We start from the raw sequence: 6640 nt of genomic DNA, 5'->3' as shown, positions 1-6640 counted from the left end.
CTCAAGGCTAGCGCTCTACCACTTGAGCCACAGTGCACTTCCGGCTTTTTTCTTTTGCTTATGTGGTGCTGAGGAATTGAACCCAGGGCCTCATGCATGCAAGGCAAGTGCTCTACCACTGAGCCAATTTCCCAGCCCTCTAGCCCAGCTTTTTACCAGTTATTGTGGAGATGGTATCCCATGGATTTTTCTGCCCAGGGTTGAATGATCATCTTCTGGATCTTAGCCTCGGAGTTGCTAGGATTATGAATGGGAATGACTAGATATGCTCCGGAGGAGAAGGAAGAGGAGGAGGAGGAGGAGGAAGAGGAGGAGGAGGAGAAAAAGCTCAGGGGCAGGGTCTAGGACCCTAAGTTCAAACAGGGTCAGAAGATGTCAGCATCCCCCAAGTGCAATGGATACACCTCATCCTGGGAAGACCACCTTCATGATCATGGTGTTTCCCTTGCCAGGTAAGTATGAGAAGCTGATCACTAACTCTGTCTAAAACCCCCCACGCTTTGCACTGTACACACATGGTCACCGGCCTTCACCCCATTCACACACACACACCAACTGAAGAAGGCAGGGATCTGAGGGCTTTTAAATATTTGTTGATCTCCTCTCCTCTGGCCCTAAAATGTTTCATTTAGAGCCGGACCTGGAATCCTGAGCTCAATGAGGGGATGTGCCCGACGCCTTAGGCATACAGCTGAAGGACAGACAGGAAATCTGAAGGAGCCGAGAACCAGCACAAATAGATCTGGAAAAAAAATAAAAGCTCTTTCTTCTAGGAAGCAATGTTAAATTCATTTTAGATAAAGGTAAATTCATGACTCACAGGAAGCGTAACAATGAACACTCTGTTGAAGAGTTTAACCCAGATGTAGCCTAGCATGCCTGTCTGTAATCCCAAAGCTCGGAAAGGAGAGGTTTAGACTGGATCCAAAGGGTTGGAGGCGGAGGCTACCCACACTTCAGACCGGACGTCAGCTGGAGGGAAAGGCATCGCCTTTGTGACGTCACAACGAGGGCGTTCCTTATGCAGATGAGGAGATCCAGTGGGGGCTACTGGTCAGGCCCCCATCACACCCACTCGTGGATTCCCAGTGTGGTAGGAGAGCACACAAGAGCGTGGAGGGGAGCGGAGGGTGGCAGCTGCTCAGAAAGGCTGGGAAGACATGAGAATGGAGACGAAGGCTGATGACCATGTGTATACAGTGCAAAGCGTGGGAGGTTTAGACGGAGTGGGTGAGCAACTTCTCATACTTACCTGGCAGGGGAAACACCATGATCACGCAGGTGGTTTTCCCAGGGTGAGGCGCGTCCATTGCACTTGGGGCGCGCTGACTCCTGCGATTTCTTCACATAGGAGAAACTCGACTGTGTAATTTGTGGTAGTGGGGGACTGCGTGCGCGCTCTCCCCCTGCAGTACTGTTGAATATCAGGCTTGTTCGCGTGTTTATCTAGAGTGTTTAGGTGCGACAAGAAAGTTTTAAAGCGCACTAGTCGCCTGCACTTTTCTTTTTAGTTGTCAAGTTCTAATAACTGATATTCGTTGGACAGGGTGAATGTCCTTCCCTTAGCAGAGAATGTTTCAGCTTCTTTACAGAGCGTTCCGGCGACACGGTGTTTTGGACTCGTGTTTTTTCTGTACTAGGGCTGGAACCCGGTCCCTGTGTCCTGCGCTAGGCCTTCCCTTTCGGCCAGGGTGCATCCAGTCAGGCTTTCTATACAGGTTAACTTGAGGCAGGGTCTCTGAGAAATTTTTACTTCTGATACTTAGAATCTCGGTCCTAAGATTGCACGGGAGGAGCCCATGACGCCTCGGATTCAGACGGAGCTGCCCTGAGGACGCTACCTAACGCGTCTCTGTGACCTCATAGAAGGTGGCATCGCATCCCTAGCTCATCCCCCACCCCCAGCGTCACCCGGCCAGGTCTAGGGCTGCGTCCGAGGTGCGCACAGAACCCGGGGCGGGAGGCCGGGGGATAATTAGGATCCCTCCCTGCAGCCGAAGGCGGGGTCCGCATCTGGGCTCTCGACTGCTTGGCTGCCCAGACTGCATTGGGAAGTCAGCCGGCTGGGGCTGGCGGCCCTTCCCCTTCCTCCCGTTCTTTCCTGTCCCTCAGCTCTTCAGCTCCAGACGAGTGCTCTACCACTTGAGTACAGCGCCACTTCCAGTTTTCTAGTGGTTTATTGGAGATAAGAGTCTCACGGACTTTTCTGCCCGGGATGGCTTTGAACCGCGACCCTCGGATCTCGGCCTCCTGAGTGGCTGGGATGGCAGGCGTGAGCCGTGGGCTCGTTGTTTTCCAAGTGCGGACCAGCAGCCCGGCGCGGCTCCGCGCCGCGGCGGGGCAGGGTGGAGAGCGCGCCCGGGCCGCGGGCCGCGGTGGAAAGCACGCGTGGGGCCGCGGGGCGATCGCCCCGCTTGGAGAGGCGGAGAAACCGTGGATGCGTGTGTCCGCCGCGCGAGTCCCCCGGCGGACTGTCCCCGCCGCGTCTCACCTCCGCGCGTGCCCAGTGTCGTGCGGTCGGGCTAGGCAGCTCAGGGGCTGGACGGAGCCTCGCCCACCCGCGCGGCCCAGAGGACGGGGCCGAGCCCTCGGTGAGGCTCCGAGCCGAAGCGAGGCGCAGCAGCCGCGTCTCTGTGGCGCAATCGGTTAGCGCGTTCGGCTGTTAACCGAAAGGTTGGTGGTTCGAGCCCACCCAGGGACGGGGGCCCTGTGTTTTACTGGACTGGGGCTCTTTGTCCTGGCTCGTCAACTCGTGTTTGGCACTGCTGCATTGACTCTCGCCAGTTTTAAATGGAGGCTGGAGATTTTGGACGAAAAATTCAGGTTGTACCAAAATGCATATAAAGAGAAAAATACTGGGAGCAGGGGCGACGCGCGGCTTGGAGATCCTCTGCGCACCACCTTGCTGGTGACAGCGAACTGATACGGAAAAAAGATGATCACATTTTCAATGGCATCTGTCCACCCCTGAAAATCCCACGAACCCCAGGTGGGCGCCGGTGGCTCACGCCTGTCGTCCTGGCTGCCCGAGGCTGAGATCTGAGGATCGCGGTTCGAGGCCGGCCGAGCAGAAGAGTCCACGAGGCTCACCTCCAATTCATCGCCCCAAAGCCCCAAGTGGAGTGTGCCAGCACCAGCCTTGACTGGAAAAGCAAAGATTGAGACTTTAAGCAGTGAGTCTTTTCCTTTTCCCCCAGAGGAATAATTTAATTCTCCAAACTATCTGGGGAAACTAACAACACTGGCTAAGCCCGCTGCTTTTGTGGACTTGCATGAGCCCATGCTGATATGTGGTGCTTGCTATGACATGATGGCTTGTGAGCTGAAGGGGGTAAACAGCTAAAGAAAACTACATCCCGGGAAATAGAAATTGGTGGCCTTAAGTCAATCTCTCTTCCCCACTTGCAGCTACTGCTGTGGTCCTCTTTGAATTAAATCTCCTTGAATTCTTTTTTTTTAAGGTTTTTGTTTTGTTTTGATTTCTTGTGTTTTTGAGAGAGGATCTCACAGCGCTGTAACATGTGTTAGACTACAAGCCAGCCAGGAGCTTGCTGTGTATCTCAGGTTGACCTTTAACCCTGTGATCCTTCTGTTTCTGTCTTCTAAGTGCTCGGAATACAAGTATGGGCCACTAGGCCAGGATTTTGCCATCTTAAAAAGAAAATCTCTGTACATCACCTTTATAATTGAAGTTGTGGAGGGATGGGGTCTCACACCTGTAATCCTCAATACTCAAGGGGCAGAGATTGGGAGGTAGGACCCTGTTCTGATTGAGCTTGGGGGAGGGAAACTCAAGAGATCTCATTCAACAGTAAAAATGGAGTGTGGTGGTACAAGTCTGTCACCCCAGCTACAGACTTCAAAACAGGGAAGTCTAGACCTGCCTAGACAAAAAAACAAGATCTTACCTCAAAACCAGAGCAAGGACAAAAACATGGGCCAAGTGGTACAGTGCAAAGTGAGGACAAAAAAAACAAGAGAGCTCCTCAAAATATCAACTAATCCTTCACAGGCTTGGCTTTCAGAAGTCTCAGGGAAGCCTGGCGCTGGTGGCTCACACATGTAATCAGCTACTCAGGCTGAGATCTGACCACCACGGTTCAAAGCCAGCCCAGGCAGGAAAGTCCATGAGACTCTCTTCTCCAATAAACCACTAGAAAACTCGAAGTGATACTGTGGCTCAAGCGGTAGAGCACTGGCCTTGAGCTAGAGAAGCACAGGGACGGTGCCCAAACCCAGAGTTCAAGCCCCATGACCAACAACAGCAACAAAAAAGTCTCAGGAATAGGCCCCAAAGTTATCTGGAAGCTTCTTTAGCTTCTGGTCAGCTCATTAGCAGATGAATATATTTATCTCTCTTGAAAAATAGAAAATTTAGCCGGGCGCTGGTGGCTCACGCCTGTAATCCTAGCTACTCAGGAGACTTAGATCTGAGGATCTCGGTTCAAATCCAGCTCCAGCAGGAAAGTCTGTGAAACCCTTCTTTCCGATAAACCACCAAAAAAAACCCCAGAAGTGGTGCTGAAGCTCAAGTGGTAGAGCGCTAGCCTTGCACTGAAGAGCTGAGGGACAGCGCCCAGGCCCAGAGTTCAAGCCCCATGACCGACAAAAAAACAAAAAAACCTCCCACAAATTAAATTAAGCCTGAGCTGGGTACTATAGGCTCCTTCCTGTAATCCTATTTGGGAGGCTGAGATCTGAGGATTACGGTTTAAAGCCAACCTGGGCAGAAAAGTCCAGGCAATTAACCAGCAAAGAGCCAGGAGTGAGGTATGAAATGGTAGAACCTCAGTGTTGAGTGGAAAAAAGCCAAAGGACAGTGAAAGGTCCTGAGTTCAGTGCCAGTACTGGCATCAAGGAGAAATAAAACAATGTAATCTCTTTCTAGGCAGGAGTTTGCTGGCCCACAGTGCAGATTTTGGATTTACCAGCCCCCTCATATCTATTTATGAATTCTATTTCTCTGGAGAATTAATTTTCTTTTGTTTGTGCTGGTCCTGGGGCTTGAACTCAGGGCCTGGCCATTGTCCCTGAGCTTATTTTTGTTCAAGGCTAGTACTCTACCACTTGAGCCACAGCTCCACTTCTGGCTTTTTGCTGGCTTTAGACGTAAGACTCCTATGGACTTTCCTGCTTGGGCTAGCTATAAAGCATGATCCTCAAATCTCAACCTCCTGGGTGGCTAGGATTACAGGTGTGAACTACTGGCACCTGGCCTGAAGAATTCAAATAATGTGCTAATATACTTGTACCATAATTTTGATGAAATGAAATTATGAATATATAAAATGTGTTATACTACATAATGTATTACATATATATATATATATATATATATATTTTTTTTTTTGTCGGTCGTGGGGCCTGAACTCTGTCCCTCAGCTCTTCAGCTCAAGGCTAGTGCTCTACCACTTGAGCCACAGTGCCACTTCTGGCTTTTTTCTTTTTGCTTATGTGGTGCTGAGGAATCGAACCCAGGGCCTCATGCTTGCAAGGTGAGCGCTCTACCACTGAGCCACCTTCCCAGCCCTGTATTACATATTATATTGTAATTACATTAACATAATTACATATTATTTTAAACTATTATCAAAATATATAATTTGACTATTTTGTGTATGTATGCCAGTATTGGGGCTTGAACTATTTTTTCATTTGCCCAATTTCCCAGTTCTGTAGATTTTCCCTTGATTGTTTTTCTTTTCCAAAGAAATCTATGCTCCATTTTAGTTTTTTGTTTTTTGTTTTTTGTCAGACCTGGGGCTTGAACTCTGGGCTGGGCATCGTCCCTGAGCTTCTTTTGCTCAAGGCTAGTGCTGTTCTACTTGAACCACAGCCGCACTTCCAGCTCTGTGTGTGTGGTACTGAGGAATTAAACCCAGGGTCATGCATGCTAGGCACACTATGAGGAGCCACATTCCCAGCACTAATTAGTTTTATATGGGTAATGGGGGCTTGAACTTGGGGTTTGGGAACAGTCTTAGCTTTTTCTTCTCAAAGTTGGAGCTCTAAAACTTGATTTCTGGCTTTTTGATGCTTAATTGGAGAAAAGAGCTGCTCAATTTTGTCCTCCTGGGCTGGCTTTGAACCCTGATCCTCAACCCTTAGGCACCCCAGAGGCTGAGGTTGGCATCGGGGGTCATCATGTTACACGTGGTGGCGTCGGTTCCCGGTGTCCACACCGTGGGGTCAGAGGACAGTCGGCCAGCGCTGTGCCCCTGGGCCCAATGTCATGTTCCAGGGAGAAGTTAGTTCCCACCGCGGGGTCGAGACCAGGGAGGAACGAAGGACGGAGGGACCTGTAGTCCAGGGGTTCCCCAGACGGCCCCCCCAGACGGCTGGACTCCAGACAGCCGACCCCAGACAGCCGACCCCAGACGACCGGACCCCAGACGGCTGACCCCAGACGGCTGAACCCCCTCAGACAGCCAGACCCCAGATGGCTGACCCCCCCAGATGGCCGGACCCCAGACGGCTGAACCCCCCAGATGGCCGGACCCCAGACGGCTGAACCCAGACGGCCAGACCCCAGAAGGCTGACCCCCCCCCAGCCGGCCGCTTCTCCTCACACGGCTGCTTCCCCGCCTCAGGGGCTGCTCCACCCACTGACCGCTGCCCCCCAACAACTGCCCCCAACAGC

General features: G+C 51.4%; 1 non-coding gene across 1 annotated transcript; it reads left to right on the top strand.

The window, feature by feature from the left end:
• Positions 1–2627: 2627 nt before the first annotated feature.
• On the top strand, positions 2628–2701 carry Trnan-guu. The gene has a single exon. It is a non-coding gene; the product is annotated as a tRNA-Asn (tRNA).
• Positions 2702–6640: the final 3939 nt, after the last annotated feature.

Source organism: Dipodomys ordii, unplaced genomic scaffold, assembly GCF_000151885.1.
Source record: "Dipodomys ordii isolate 6190 unplaced genomic scaffold, Dord_2.0 Scaffold39, whole genome shotgun sequence".
Taxonomy (NCBI): Eukaryota; Metazoa; Chordata; class Mammalia; order Rodentia; family Heteromyidae; genus Dipodomys; species Dipodomys ordii.
This window is presented reverse-complemented; position numbering and strand designations above follow the sequence as displayed.